Raw genomic sequence first — 17,049 nt, 5'->3', positions numbered from 1 at the left:
GGTGACCCATGTTCTTTCTGTGACCAGACAGCCACAAAACTGATTACCTACTCCTTGTCGCAATTCCAAATTCCCTGAGGAGGGAATCTGATTGGTCAGATGAACACTCATGATCCCACCAGCAATGATCATGAGAAGGGAGCAGGGTCCCTCAGTATAGACTGGAGAGTTAAGACTCCACCAGGTAGTGGAAGGACGGGTTGCCAAGAGGAGGGGAAAGAGCATGCCCGAAGTGTGTCTCTACAAAGTCCATCCCTTCTTTTTACTAAGGAACAATAAGGGGATTGAGAACAATGACCAAGAAGCTTCCAGAGACTTCAGACAAGAGATAGTGTTTGCCATGAATACTGGAACCGCTAGAAATATCTCATTTGGAAATGAATTTAACAAGTCCTTTTAAATGGTTGGATTCCTCCTTTTCTTGATACCCTAATCCGTATGAGGTTGTTGCTATCCTATTGGGCACAGAATATCGAGTAAAAGAAGGTGGCTCTGCCCAGTTGATACTCAGCCTCAGTGTGGCAAGGACAACAACGTTTGTGGGGCCATGGGTGTTGATATTTACAGTGCCAGTTTGTGGGCCAGTGTGCACATTATCTACAACCTAACTCAAAAAAAAAAAAAAGTGTCCGTCTTGCTTTGTCCTCATAAAAGTAATAATTTCAAACAAAGTACAGGTCCAGGTCCAAGGCAAACTCTGCATCTCATGCACTGATGCTAAAGATAAAAAATACCGTTCAATTTGAAATTATACCTCACTTAGTAGAAACATTATCTGCAATTAGCATAATTATCAAATGAAAATTCAAAGGGGAAAAACTAATTACTAGGATCATAGGTTCTCTAGATTGGAAGGAAACTCACAGGTCAGTGTAAATGCCCACCCTCTCCCCTCGCCCTCCCCAACCCCCAACTGGTATAGGAATCCCCTTTATTAAAAAAAAAAAAAAAAAAAAGGAATCCCCTTTACTGTGTTCCTACCAGGTAGATGCTGATTCTGCTTCCCACCTCCATCAAAGCAGCACCTACCATTTCTAGGTAACTATAGCCATCAAGAAATCTTGACTCGAGTAGGACAAAAAATTGGCTTCCTCATAAAGCCTAACACTTGGTACAACATCTGCTCAGACTTTGTGTCTGAAACCTCATAAGCCTTTTTCTGCATACCAAGGAGAAGTATCTTCTCATATTTGGAAGTAAGCTACGCCCAATGGCAGATACACTGAGTTGCCCACCCGACTGCCGTTTCTCATGCCTCCTCTTTCTGAGCTAAGAGAATGCCAATTGCGTTTCCTTATGAGACAGGCAGAAATACGCCCATGAAGGAAAGACATCCTTTCCCTAGGCCCAGAGATGAGGTTTAGTCAGTCTTTGAAACTGAAGAGCCAAAGGGACAGGCATCTGACACACCCTGGCTAGAGACAGAAGGGAAGAAACTTCTGGAAAAGTTTTTGGTCTCTGATGGTTTTAAAGAGCCCACTGACTCTGCCTCTTCCCACTGCTCCCTTGAATGTGGTTGCGTGAACTGTGATGCTTGGATCCCCGGCAATCATCTTGGTTCCATGAGGTGACAAACTTAAGGTCAAGAAGCCAACATGCCAAGAATGCAGAACATAAGTCTAGAAGGAGCCTAGGCCTTAGAAGATATCAGTCAGCCACTGCTGCTCACCCTGGAGGGGCCTACCTCCAGACATCTTATTCTATTAGATGATCACATTTGTATCACCTAACCACTGTGAGCTGAGCTTTCTGTAAGTTGTAATGGAACACATTTTAACCAAGAACTTCTCACCAGAGCTCTAGGTTCCATCTGCCTAGATTCATATGACATTTCGAGCCCTGACCTCAGCCCCACCATCTTAACCTGTCTCCTCAATACAATCCCTGTTAGTCAGGTGTGGTGAAGAAAACCCCACATGCCCCCGACCAGTGAAAGCTGCCCAAGACAGAGCTGTGTCTTCTCTATTCTCACACTCCCAATTTCACTTTCTTGGCAGCCACCTCACCTTGAAGTTGCCATTGGCTACGATGCATGACTCTTTCCCACGTGCCTAGGCTGCGTCCCTTACCTGCCATTCTTCCTGCAAGATGCAAGTGCTAGACTTTGTGTTGATCTCTGTCATGGATCAGGTTGCTTCCCAGCCTAAAAACATTGCTTTGGCTCATTATTCTTTCATCCAGTCTATTAGCTCTACTCACAGCCCCATGGCAGCCTGGAAATCTGATCAGCATGCCATCAATGTACTCACCCACTCAGCTCTGAAAAAAACAAAACAACACTGAATAAGACAGCAACTAGAGACTAAATGCAAACACAATACTAGCAGTTGGTCTGACAATGATAACAGACCTATCAGTGTCTCCAAAAATATACCAACTTGATACCCATTTGGATTGAACCTTTCCTGGTATTAATGCTAGCAGGAGAAGAAGGGCAGATCCATCCCACAGGCGTTAACAGTGCTGAGGAGGGAATAGTAAAGGGTGCCTGACATACCCCACATGGGTCAATATTATGGCAGCAATCAGCCTCCCCTTTCTGGGCGCCCTATAATTGCAGCTTGTTAGGTTATGTGCAACAAAACCCAAGTTGAAAGGAAGTCCTGGAGATTTAAGAGCTTTGCTCTGAAAAGACTGCGTTTTATAGAATGCAGCCATTTGCTCCATAACAATAGAACATTGTCATGATTTTAAAAGCAAAGCAAAGATATATGCTCTGCCATATATATATTTTTATTCTACGCATAATAAGCAGATCTAAAGTAAAGAGAACTCCTAGATGAAAGCAGATACCTGTGATACAAAGAATGCAGGAGATAAAGAAAGAAAAAACGGGAAAAGGAAAATAAATTCTAGAAAGGCAACATAATACCTGCTTTTGCATTTCCTGAACTTTACCTTTCTATCTTACTGATCACATTCAGGTTCATCTCCAACGCCCACCACCATTCTGCCATATTGCCTCTAGCACCAGCACCACCATCCTAATCACTTCACAATTACCAACACCACTAACACAATTGTTGCCACTACCATCATCAACACCATCACTTTGCCTACCACCAACCACATGAACAACATCCATGATCTTCCCTGAGCATTGCCCCACGTTCTCTAGAGGACAAGAAGACCTGGGCTATAGTCCTGGTTCTGCTTAGCAATTGAACTGGTGACCTTGGGCAAGTCAACTTACTCTTTTGCATCTCAGATCACTAAATACATATTGAATGAATAAAAGAATTGATTAATATTATATGGAACTATTTTGTGTCTGTCCTTAAGGTCAACAGAGATACAATACAAATTATGCTAAGAAGCTTATACTTTTCTAGTGCTTAGGGTTTGCAAATTAAGTTCCTATACGTGGTATCATTAAATACTGCCCAGAAAAAAACTGTGAGCTATTATTTCTCTCAGTGTCTTTTATGTCAAGGCTGGCTTTTATTTTTTCTTTTTGTTTTGATCCAGGATCTAATCAATATGGCAGTTACTTATCTGCCTCTCTAGTCTGGAAGAGTTCCCCATCTTTGTTTTCTATTGCTTTTCATGACATCAATATTGTAAAAGAATTCAAGCTAGTTGTTTTACATAATACCCTTCAATTTGTATTTGCCTGAGTTATTCCTCAGAATTAGATTTAGGTGAAACTTTCTGGCAAGAGTTTGGCATGATGGGTGCTGTGTTTTTCTCAGTGCCTGACATCAGTAGGCACCTGTCCTCTGCTCTGGCAACTATGATTACATGGCTAAAGGGCTAACCATGATTTCTCCATCATAAAGTTGCTTGTTTCTCTTTGTACTGAGTAAATAATCTGTGGGACATATGAAAATCATTTTTAAAATATGAAGGGCTTGAGAAATCTGTGCGATGTATAAAAACTTTTTCAATATCAAAAGTTCAAGGAATTTTAAGTGCTATAGAGGCAAGTCAGCATAAGTACTGTCTCCCATCAGTGTTCAGCCCCAGGGAATAGAGGCTCTGGCTGAGCTGGGCCCCATTCTCCACGTCGCATTATTCCTCCAGGATAGGAATCCTTAACCAGGAACTGGGAAGTCCCCTGTGACTATATGCAGGAAACAGTGAGCACCCATAGCTTTCAGTGTGTTCTCAAAGGTATCCCTGTCTGAAAACATTAAGAATCACTCTTACGTGCTAACATTGTTAATAAAGACCTAGAAGTCAGGGAGGAAAATCAGACTGAGGGAAAGAAAGAAGTTTTATTTTTGACTGACTATTGTGAGGTTATAGAGGGTCATCTAGGAGGACTTGTCTCAAAGATACTTAGAAATATGCATTTTCTTCATGGCACTTGATATTTTGAAATCACTTAACTTGTTTAATGTCTGTCTTTCTTCCTTCCTTCGAATGAAGCTCCTTGAAGGCAAAGTCTGTTTCTGAATGTTTATTTCAGCCCTACATCACCAGGGCCAGGCACAGTTCCTGGCACATGGGAGGTTCTCAACTAATTTTACTGAATGAAGAAAAAAAAAAAAAGGACAGACAGATGCATCAATGAGAATGGTTGGGAGAGAGAGAATGGAAAAGCTGGGAGTGGAAAAGGGACCATTTTTAAGTTTAAAAAATCTTTGCTGAAGGAACACAGGATTGAATTCATAGAGGCACAATTTTTTTTCTTCCACACAAAAGAAAATGGAATCATAGTTAACATGAATCCATTTTGACATGATATGCAAGACTGAATTCTGGTGTTAACTTTTGACACTACCTGAGCCTAAAATCAAAATAAATTTGCATTATTCTTAGATAGAACCGGAAATTTTTAAATTTCAACATGCTGATACAATAGAGTGTAGCCCAGGGCACAACAAGGCAGGTGTTTTGGTAAACCGAGGAAACCATGACTAAGCACATTTCCAGCATTAGGGATACAGTTGTGTGAGGCCAGGGCCTGAGGTACTTGCCCAAAGAACATTCCCAAAGCCAGCAGCTCCTCTTTGGCTAGAGCCTTTCCCACACCAGCAGGCTGCTTCCCTTGCCCTCGTTCTCTTGCTGACAAAATGAGGAAGCTGGACTTGGTGAGAAGAGGACTAGCTCAGCGTCTGAGGACTTGGGGTCAAGGGCCCATTCTGCCCCAAGCCAACTGAACACCACTGCACAAGCCACTGCTTTGTCCTCGGTGTCCCACTCTGCTAATGAAGGGCTAATAAGATCTCTGACTTCCCATCCAGCACCAAAGTCAGCTGCCTCCGTGAAAGGCCAAACAAGCTGCCAAGCGCCCCTCCTCTCCTTCCTCCTCTGGGGATCAATGCCAAGGTCTAGCCCAATGGGCTTTGTCAGGAAGCACTTGACTGTTTGAATCATAGATGCCAAGTGAAAAAGCCAGAATTTGCTTCAAGCAATGACCTTCCTTATTGAGGCCCCAAAACGGATTCATGGGGGGTGGGGAATCCTTCTAAGCAAGGCTGGTGAAGGCTGCAATGTTTCCCACATTGGACACAATGACGTCAAAAGCCTTTACTCCAAGTACTGATTCTACATGAGGTTGAACGTCACTGAGCACAGGCTCCTGGGAGACCCGAGTCGCCACGGTCCGTGGGACAGAGGAAGCCACCCCGCTCCCCTCCCCCAGCTCCTAGCAAAGTGGGATTCAGTTTGTGGGGAGAGCTGGACAGCAGCTAGGATTTCATGTCCAAGGCTGCAGAAATGATAATCTCCTTAGAAATGCTTTCATCTCTCCTTCTTTTCTCTTCATTAACCTGATTCCCCACCAGGTTTTTCTCAGTAATTTGGGAGACTACAAAATTCAATCCTTATTCACTGTTCATTGAGCGTTTAAGGACGCTGTTCCGAGCACTCTGCATGTTTTAAACTCCTATAACACAGGGTAGGTAGGTATGGTCACCACCCCTATTTGCGTCTGAGGAAACGGAGGCCCAGCATGGTCAGGGAGCCAATAGCCTGAGCTCCACAAACACAGTGGTCAACAGCCCTGGCCAGTCCCTACTCTTAAGAAGCTGACTTTTCTAGAATGGGGGCCCAGAAAATGAGCAAAAGAACAAACAAGATACTTTCAGGAACAGATAACAGCAGTGAAGAAATGAAGTAAAGACTTGTCCATCTTGTCCGAGGTCACATCATGGGTCCCAGCGCCAGAATCTGAGTGGTTCTTCTCAAAGGGGCTTACCTGTCCTTTCCAACATGGCTCCTCTGGGGGAACTGGTGTGAATTGTTACACACAAGCTAACACAGAAAAGAAGAACCTCAAAAAAAAAAAAAAACCTTTCTTTTTAAAAACTTTTAGCAAGTACATAATAATAACTGGATGACGGCATTTTTGCCCAAACTCTGTACTTTTATTTTCTTTTCTAATTTTTATTTAAGTTCTATAAATAGTTCACACACAATGCACTATTGGTTTCAGGAGTAGAATTCGGTGATTCATCACCGACATACGACACCCACATCATATCAGTACCCTCCTTAATGCTCATCCCCCACCTAGCCCATCCCCCACCCACCTCCCTCCATCACCCCCCAGAAACTCTGTACTTTCTTAGGATGCAGCCTGAGGGGTGAGGTTTCCGGTTCAAAGGTTATGCAAAAAAAAAAAATAAAACCTTTATCCAAAAATACAGATCTTGTTACTGTTTAAAGTATTCCCACAAAGACCACCTGTGTAAACTTCTGCCAGTACCACTGCCGATTCCAGAGTATTAATCATTGATACGAATTTTGGAGAGTTTGGTGGGAGAAAGAAAAATGGGATCTTGTTGCTGCCTTCCTTTGCATTCCTTAATTATTAAGAGAGTTTTATAAATCCTTATTTTAAATAATTTTCCTATGACTTTAAGAGAATTTGTCAACTCAGTGAGTAGGACATTCATAAAAGATATAAGCACCACATATTTCTAACTTAATTACTACACCATTAAAATGAGCGCTGCACAATGTTTCTAGAAATGGGCTTTTGTCTGAGAGACAGAGCGTGTGTGGTTTCGTTTCTAAATCAGAAGCAGAAAGCCCAGGTGGCATCGCAGAGGCATCACCTCCGTGTCCCCACCCGTGCTGGGTAAGGACCTCGCCAAAGGGCTCCCCTCGGCTAATAACGGTTCCCATCCTAATTCTTAAAAGCACTGGAAAGTTTTTAAGGAGAAGGAAACAAGAAGCAGTTCTCCAGGTTTTTTCTGTGGCTAATTTAAGTTGTAGTAACACAAAAATACTTTTCACTTGAATAGCTTTAAGATTCATTTTGAAAACAGCAGTAGCCACCTTGAGACATATTTATTTTGAGTTTTCAGCACTCCAACAGTGGGGGTACAAAGAAAAATTCTAAAATAACTACTTATAAAGCTCAAATGAATTTAATTAGACTGCTAAAAATGAAAAAAAATACTATATTACAAACTACCATAGACATGATTAATTACATTTACATTATGCACAAAGCCCAAGAATGAAACCACCCCACGCTGGTTCCTCCCAGATTCAGAGGTAGGTACAGTCGCCAGCAAGACAGCCCTTGGTAGAGGTAGACCTAGAGCCAGCAGCTGCAATCAGAGCGGTAAGAGTTTGATCACAAAGGGTCCCTGCACCTCTGCAGCCTCCTGAATCCCCTGGGGCCACCTGCTTCCTAGAGCAGGTCCTGAAATCCCTCCCCTTGGGGTTCCTCAGCCAGATTCCAAGCTTTCCCCCAAGCCAGGACTGGCCATCCCCTGTGAACCCAGGACACACCTCTGTGTTTGATCGGTCCTGCCCACTGTCATTATAGCAGGTGCTCACTAAGTAAGTGCTGAAGGAGTAAATAAGCACCAGCAAAGTGAGCTCTCCCACAGGAGGTGAGGGTGACAGACGCATCAAAATGTCCGTGACACGTTAAGTGGGCGGTGGCAGGGGGGAGTCAACTTTCAAATTGTGTAAAGAGGATAATGTGATTTTTAATTTTATTTAAAAAATGTGTCCATGAAGAAATGTCTTTCAAATCCTTGCCCATTTTTTAAAAACTGGGTTATTTGTTTGTGTTTTTTTTGATTGAAAAAGGTTTAATTCAACCTCTGTGTTGAGATAGTGTGTACACAGAACACAAATCACTTTTGAAAATGTAAGGAAAAAGAATTTTTCAAACATTTTTTCAAGGTTCTAGTTTGGGGATCAAAGCTGCTAAGTACACGGTCTGCCCCCACACTCCATCCTTGGCCAGGCATGGATTCTGGACCAGATGTAGGGCCAGAAAACCAGATTCTCTCTGAGCCTCCGTGCCCTCACCTATAAAGGGAAATACTTGGACCTACGTAGGACATATTACTGAAGGAAGACTCACCGTGAGGAAACGGGGGGGCCCGGGCCTTGCCCGTCATGGCCCAGACACAAGGACAGGGTTTCAGGCTCACACATAGTGGAGAGATGGCTGCACTACCCTTGAATCTTAAGGACCTCAGACGTATTTGATGATCCTGTGGGAACTGCATTCTGCCCGCTGAGCGCCTAAGGGTTGAAGGACTTCTCAAATCAGAGAAGCATACAATGGGTGGTTTGTAGCTTGATTGTCATTTTTAATTAATATTGTACTGGAATTCGATGGTGCATCTGGACTCACTGGTCCTTAAAGAGGATCATAAAATAGGAGCAAAAGAACAAATACCTAAGGGGGCCGGTGTGTGAAAAATGACTGTGCATATTCCAAAGGAAGAAAATTAGAAAGAAACATACCATCATCGTCAGGGAAAGCTGCTGTAAAGGGATGCCATCATACAATGACCCGAAAAACAAAGAATTGTATTTCTCTCTCACATAACAGTGTCAGGGTGAAGGTGGGCGGTGCAGGAGGTGGGCACCTCCCTGTGCACGGTGGGCCCCCCGAGCGCCCCCCTCCCCGGCACTGCCATCACAAACATGGCTGAAGCTGGGCGGCCGTGCATGCAGGTGCCAGCCAGCAGGAAGGGGAATGAGAGCAGAGGATTCACGCCCACTGTCACCCCAGGCCCGTGGACGGTCCACATCACCTCCGCTCACGTTCCACAGGTGACAACTGCATCACCTAACCGCCAGAGAGGCCAGGCAAGGCTGTCCAGCTGAGCGGCTGAGGCCTGACTATCATTCCATTGCTACAGAAAAAGAAAGAATGGCTTTTGGTGGACAGTCTGAGGCTCCTGCCTCCTGCACCAAAATTCTCAAGTGGCTCTGACTATGAAGTTGGCTTATAGGTATTTTTATTTTCTTCTTTACATTGGTAACTGGATTTTTCAGAAATTTTCATATTATCCTCAGGTGGTATACAAAATAAGCGTCATGGATATCTTAGGTTTGGAGCCAGGCTGTCTGGATGCAAATCAGCCTTACTAACTGGAGGACTTTGGACCAATGCTTTCTCCTCCATGACCGACGTTCTCTCCAACCGTGTCATGGGAGCAACAGACCCTACCCCGCCGGCAGTGTGAGCTTTGAGGGAGCGAAGACCTGTAACGCGTGTAGCCTCAGGCCCGGTCCACAGGAACCACAGTGGACAGCACTGTCTAGCGTCACAGAGTGATGATGGTGACTGTTAGCATCAGACCACCTCACACACTGGCGTCGGCTGTGCTGGGAGCATCATTCTCCCTGAGCTGGGCCTTCTTTCTCTTCCCGCCCCTTCCTCATCTTCAGCCCCTTCCTCAAACACATGAATTCACTGAACACCAAAGGCTCTTCTCTCTCTTCTCCCTCTGTCTTCCTCACCGCCCTCGAACTCTGATCTCTCCTTCACCTCCCTGCAGATTTCTAAGATTGGGGGGGACTCAGGGCTCCCACCTGCAGGTAGAAGTGGTGATTGGCCCTCAGGTGCCTGAGTTATTTAGATCTGATTGCAAGGCTAAAGCAGTGCTCCCTGAGCATCCCTGAGCTGTCCTGGAAGGACACTAACCTGCAAGTTGGTCCCCTTCCTGCACCCCAGCTAGTGGGCCAAAACCCCCCCTCCTGGGTCCTTCTCATACCCCTTTCTTCATCCCTTCCGTTTCTCCTTACACCCAAACACGTGCAAGCTTGGATGAGCACAAGTTGAGGAGCCTTTTAAACAACTCATTAAAACTATTAAAAGCAGAAAATTGACCTTGGGAGATGATTGTGCAATAGCTTTATTAGATTGCTTAGGGAAAAAAAAGTTAGAAAGCCTGGCTGTCTTACTACGGATTTCTCAGGGCTCTCCATACAGGCTTCTAAATTTGGATCTCAAGAATTACTGAGCTTTGACTGGGAAAAAAAAACAAAAGAATCTGAAGTCCTGCCAGAGCCCAGAGTAATTCTCCTGCTCTTTCTTCCAGAACGCTTGGAGAGGAAAGGGCCTGGTTTGTCCACTTGGGGGAGGGAGGGTCACTGTTGTTGAGTATTTGGTGTGTGTCGAGGGGGAGGGGGGTATGGACAGCATGAGGTTCCCCACTAAACTCCCTCCCTCTTTACAACCCTGAAATGAATTTTTGCAGGCGTTCATGATTGATAGGAAGTAGGAGGTGGACAAAACACCAGAAACCGACCTGGTTTCTAGTTGAGTCAAAGACAAGCAAATGACTCAAAACATATTCAAAAGAGAAAGGCGCAGAGCAGTCCTCTGTTTGGCTGCTGAAAGGTCTGTGTGTTGGGGTGGGGGCTTGGCACCCGGAGAAAAGAGATGGGAGTGTGCTGTGAGCACACGCGCACAAAAGCCCACGTGTGTTGAGGGGCCAGGTCTGGCCTGGTGAGTGTGGCAATGCGGGCCTGGAGGAGGGTCAGAAGGCTGGCTTCTAGAGCCTCAGAGCAAGACAAGGCACAGTCTTCTCCCCATGCTCACCTCCCAATGATAAAGAGAAGGATGAGTACTGGACCTCCAAGAGCCCTTCACCTCTAGCAGTCAGGAGGCTCCCTGGGTGGGACTCCACTTGCACTTCCTGAGCACCTGTGCACCAGGCTCCGTCCTAACCATGCCCTCTAGCCCTCCTCTACTCATTTCGTCTCCTCTCATAGCACCTGCAGGGCAGAGAGCCTGTTTTCCAGGAAGAGGAGACTGGGACTTAGGCAGGTAAGGGACTTGCCCCAAACCACAGAGCCTGGAAGTGACAGCTCCAGAGCTCAAATCCCCCCTCTCCTGAGGCGTCTAGCTTGTCTGTGCTGTGCGGGCTGGTACGTGTGTGTGTGCACACATGCGTGTTAACAGGAGGGAGCTAGGGCAGTGACTGTCTTTCACTTTTGTCACCTCGTCATACGCCCCCCCCCCACCAGCCCTTTGAGGAGGGCTGGCCTGTGCACCGATCCCCACTGCATCCCCCAAACCCAGCCTGGTGCTGAGGTGTGAAGACAGATGATGAAGTTGCAGAAATCCCTGTGGCTCCCTCCAGGTGCTAAAGCAAGCAGGCAAGGAGTTTTTTTCCTCTAACAGCCCAACTCTGACCGAAATCCACGCTCGGGAGGACCCTGGGCGGCACTCCTTAGGGGGGCAGCATCTTGTCTGCTTCTGCCCATCGGAGCCCCCAGAGGACATGTAACTCAGGCTCCCTCTACAGCACAGCCCAAATGAGCCGCCCCGCTCGCCCGCTGGAGGAATTCTGCAACACTAAAACCAGGTAGTGTATGTGGAGAGTGAAGTGTACGAAGCCGTATTTCAGGAAACAAAAGGCGTTGGGCAGAAGGGCGCTCACTTAGAAGTCTGGATTTGGTAGGTATGCATTTCTGAGTAGGTTCCTCTTTTCTAAAATCCATTCTCGTCTTATTTTCATGTCTTCTTCAAAAAATAAATTGGAGGGGGGAGAATCACGTGTTCTAATATCATAATACTGGGGGTTCCAAAGTGCATCCTGGAACCGTCGCAGGAATGGCTCCCCATTTCCCGCCACCCAGGCCTCATCCTCCTGGGCCGGAGCCCCACTGACCACTAGCTTGTCCAGGCTGCCATGGACCTGGCCGCTACTATCCAGGAATTTCCTGTGATGTCCCTCTCCCTGCCCTTAAAGCTGCTGGGACAGATGACTGCTGTTGCCAGGGGCTCTGTAAGGTGGCTACAAGTAAGAAAGAAGGACCGGACCTCGGGGGATGCTCACACCTGGTATGGTGCTATCCTGCAGGTCAGGCACATCAAGTTAGCAGAGTGGCTCAGAAGCCCAACCCGAACACACTACCGTGGCTCATATCTGGCCTCCACTTCCTTGCCCTGGGACCCTAGACAAGGGTACGCACCCCTTCTGGGCCTCAGCTTCCTCCCTGTAAAGGGCATTGTGACTTTTCATCCTTGGAGGATTGAGGATTAAGTAAAATAAAATAACACATGTGCTGGTTGGTAGTTGGCAATATTATTATTTCTATGCAAATTGCTTCTTTCTTCTGCAGGCTCAGAATCCACCCTGAGCCCATTTTCTTTTGAAACTTAATTTAACGAAATAAAAATTACAATGAGATACCACTTCTCATCTATCAGATTAGCAAAAGTCCAAAAGTTTGATAATAAAGTCTGTTGGTGAGGCTCTGGGGAAATGGACACTCTCTTCAATGGCCAGTGGAAATGCAAACTGCTAGAGCGCTGTAGAGGGGGATTTTATAACAGCTAGCAAAATTACACACACCCTTATTCTTTGACCCAAGAAAGTCACTTCAAGCAATCTATCCCAGAGACATACTGGCAAGAATGCACATTAAGAGACACATTAAGAGACTCTTAACCAATTGCAATGTTTGAACCTTATTTGGGTCCAGATCTGAACAAATCATAGTTACAAGACAAGGAAAGGTGAACACCAGCTGGGTATCTGATCATTCTAAGGAATTATTAGTCATACTCTTAGGTGTGGTCATGGCATTATAGTCATGTTTTTCTCAAAGGGTCTCTATCTGTCAGAGATACTTATTGAAATATTTATAAATGAAATACAATGTCTGGGATGTGCTTACAAATAATCCTAGAGGAGGGAATGTATGGGTGACAGGTACTTGGGGGTTTACTACAGTATCCTGTTTTTGTATATGTTTGAAAGTTTACGTAGTAAAATTAAGACATTACAGATAAAGCTGAAATTCTCCCTTGACCCCACCTAATCCAAGCATTTGGAGCAATTTGTAATAATACACATATATGTTGATTAATCTAATTAATTTCTGCTTTTCCCATTAGATCTCAAGCACTAGGAGAGCAGATATTGAGTGCAGTTTTGCTCGCCAGCATCTATCACAGTGCCAACAACATAATAGGGCCTCAGTCAATAGTCATTGAGTAAATGAATTAATAAGTGAAGGAACTATAGAATGCCTATTCACACATGGATAAGTCCCTTCATTTGTATATTTTTACTAGACCCCTGCCTCTATCACATGGCAATATTCACGCATAAGGTTCAATGGCAGAATAGATTCAAGCAACGAATGGGGCCACTGGCCAGGACTCCCTTAAAGGTGTTTTTGCAGATCTGAAATTCCATGTTTTAACAACCTAGCAGCTCCTTCCTGGAATATTCCTCCAGCTATAAGAGATGCCTTGCAGTTGCCTGCCTCTCAATCCCTACACGCCCCCTCAGAGGATGGCTAGTGTTTAATCTGGTATGCCATCATTCATGGTCAAGCCTCCCTGCCTAGTGAACCTGGTGGGCAGGGTCTAGACCTTAGTTGTCTCTATTTCCCCTGGGCTTGACAGCTGCATGCCTCCTAATAAATATTTGCTAGAACATCACTGAATGAGACAGTGAATGAGTGAAGGAGTTATTGTGGGGCCCTTAAATACCCATTCTCTCCTAGCTGTGGGGTCTCATTGAGTTCTGGTCCAAGAGCTAGAATATACCCCAAAGTGCTTTCAAGAAGAAAAAATAAATAAATCCTGGCCCTGCTATGTCCTCTCCATAGCTTAGTCCACATCTGCCTGGTTGGAACATCATCCCGAAAGGCTCTTTATTCCCAGCACCAACCCCTCCCCTTGCTGGCACGCCTGCCTTTGCCAGCAGGTCAGAGTCCCTGAAGGTGCCCTGTGAGTGCTGGACATCTTCTCCCCATGCAGTCCCTTCTTTAACTTGGCTGCCAGAATGTTCAACACCAAGTTATTCTGGGCAAGCCCAGCAACTTTTGTTGCTGGCATGTCTGTTTTCCTCCTCTTTCTACCATTTTTTCCCCTTTGAAAATTCTTCACAAAATTTTTTGTATGAATTTTTTGGTAAGTTGCTTCAAATCCAATCAAGGAGGGAAGAGAGCCAGACAAGTATCCTGAATAAAACTGTACATTGAACATCTCCCCTTTCTCTTTATACCACATGAATTTGGAAGGAATCTCAAGACTGAAATGATTCGGGCAACATGTGCACCTTCGGAGAGTCGCACCCTTCCCTGGAGAAACGGCTGACTCCAAGGCTGGGGAACAGAAAGCACAATATGAACTTGGGACACCTTGTGCCAGGAGTAAAGAAGAATCAAAGAATGATGGGGGATGGGTCCAAATATGGCCCAGCTTGAAGGGGCCAAATTTGAGACAATATGAACATCACAACAAGTAATGATAAGAGAAGAGTTGAACCTATTGCATAAAATAAAAATGAACAAGCCCACATTCAATTAATTTATCACTTGGTTGGGAGAGACGTTGTCTACCTTACAGTAGAAAGACAATAAACAAATGTAAAAGGAACAACGGAATTAGGGCAATCGCCTTTTGGCAACTACCATACTAATTACTTTCAGGCAAAAACCATCATTGAATGAAAACACTGGTGGGTGAAAGTTTGAGGAGTAGCAGAATATTTACACAGTGTCCAATCGCATCAGTTGTAGTGGCGAACCAATACCATGGGCTTCTTGATGTGAAGCACTAAGAAAAATGCAACATCCTTTCTGTGGTATTTTTGCTAAAGAATCATAGTCTGAATCCAATCATGGGAAACATCAGATCCAATGTAAGGGCCCGTCTATAAGATAACTGGCCTGAGAAGTGTACATTTAAAAAGGATGAATTTTAATGTATAAAAATGACACCTTGATACACCAGATTTTTAAAAATAATAACTGACATCCACTCCTTCCAAATAGCAATGTCAGGGAAAACAAAGAAAGACTAGGAACTATTCCAGATCATAGGAGACTGAAGAGACAAGTGAATACAACATGTGATACATGATTTCCTTTTGTTATAAAGAACATTATTGGGACAATGGGTGAAATCTGAATAAGATTTGTACATAGACAATAATATTGTGTAAATGTTAATTTCCTGATTTTGATAACTATACTATGCTTATTTAAGATAATGATCTTGTTTTCAGGAAATAGAAGCTTTAGTATTTAGCAGCAAAATGGCATTTTATCATGTCTACAACTTAAGATCAAACAGTAAATGGACATATAGATTGGACAAATGGATGAATGAATGGCTGGCTGGATGAGTAGTGTTAAAATAAAATGGAGACCAGGCTTGCCAACCCCCTAGCAGACAAAAGCAGGTAAGCCACATAGGCAATGCTTATTCTAGTTTATTTGATTAATGTAAGCAAAACTTAACTTAGGTCATCTGTTGTCAGATAATCATAACAAAACTTAAGACATCTCCCTAAAATGATGTAAGATAATCACTTGAACCAAATCCCCTCCATCTGGAAAACTCCAGTGAAATAGCCAATCATTCTAAAGTTTAAGCAACTTCCTTATTTTCACTATGTAAGCCATCCTATAATGTTATACTTCCACGCTTCATACCACTTTTGGGTTTGACATCTCCATGTTCATGAACACTTTGTTTCTCAATCAAAATATTCACATCTAGTAAAGCTCTCTGAATTTCCTTTTGACAGTGGGTGGGTGGATGGGTGGATATATAGATAAGATGAACATAATAAAATGTAACATCTGGATGAAGGATGTAATAGGAATACTTTGTACTCTTCTTTCAACGTTTCTATAAGACTGAAATTATGTCAAACTAAAAAGTTAAAAGAGAAAAGTCTCAAAAAGAAAAAGAGAGAAAGGTTTGCACCCAAAGCACTTGCCTTGACAGGTAGATATCCTCCTAATCTTTATAACCTTGAGGAGAAAACTTGCCCTCCTTTCTCGAAAGCCTGCATTGGTCTTCCACAGTGCTCACTTTCAGTGGGCCCTAGTTCAGAAATGATGATGAATTTCAAGACAGCAACAGGAGAGCATTACACTAAGCGTGATTAAACTAAGAGCATGGGTCCTCCTTGTTCAAGTGCACGGGCTGCTCACCCAAGAAGCGGGCACTGTCCAGTACAGTGCCTGGTGCAGGAAAGGGGCCTGGTAAATGTTTGCTACATGACTTCTACAAAGAAGTCATCTATATGACTCAACCTAAGTTCCTGGAATACACTTCCAAGCTGTATACAAAGCTGATGTCTCCTGCAGCCACAACTTCTATATTGCTAAGTGATGTGGGCCTTTCTGCACCGACGCTGGAAGGATTCTGGATGGCAGAGGGCACCAATTCCCACTAAGAAGCTAGGACAGTGAGCCCCCAGAGCCTCACATGCCCCCGCCCCCAGCTGTGACCTGTCCGCAAGTCATCCTGGGCTCTTGGACGTTCTGAATCTCCATGCAGGGGCGCAGTTCCTGCTAGCCTCCCTTCACTACTTCAGCGCCTCCTATTCCCACCACCACCCTCCATCCCTGCATCCCTGCATCTCTTCTGACTCAGTCCTACTACAGAACATTCTGAGGAACGTGAGCCCCTCTGGAGCTGCGAGTGTGAACAATCCCCAGCTCTGCCAAACTAAGGCAAAGCCACCGAACCCCTTTTCATTCGTGACCTACATTACCATTGGCTTCATGGACTGTGCATTCTGTGAGTGGAGGGGAAAATGTTACCATGACAACAGCTCCCGGAGCTGTAGGGATGCAAAACACCCACTTAAAAAAAGTTCACTTACCCATATGGCAAATGGACTTCATTAGTTGTTTCAGAATCAAATATCCAAACAAGGTGGGCTGAAAGGGGCATATTTTTAAAGGGCTAATTCAGATTTACGGCACCAGAGCTGCCCATGGAGAGTGAAGACAGAGTACATAGTTTTTTGTTTTTGTTTTTTAGAGACAAATATTAATATGCATGAGCAGCATGCTTACTGGCTCACGTGAACTTGCCTGTAAGAGAAGGAATCAGACTTCTATGAGTAA

Source organism: Callorhinus ursinus, unplaced genomic scaffold, assembly GCF_003265705.2.
Source record: "Callorhinus ursinus isolate GAN/ISIS: 27379988/994484 unplaced genomic scaffold, GSC_fseal_2.0 scaffold15, whole genome shotgun sequence".
NCBI classification, from domain to species: Eukaryota; Metazoa; Chordata; class Mammalia; order Carnivora; family Otariidae; genus Callorhinus; species Callorhinus ursinus.
The sequence above is the reverse complement of the archived record's forward strand: the minus strand, read 5'-3'. Positions refer to the sequence as shown.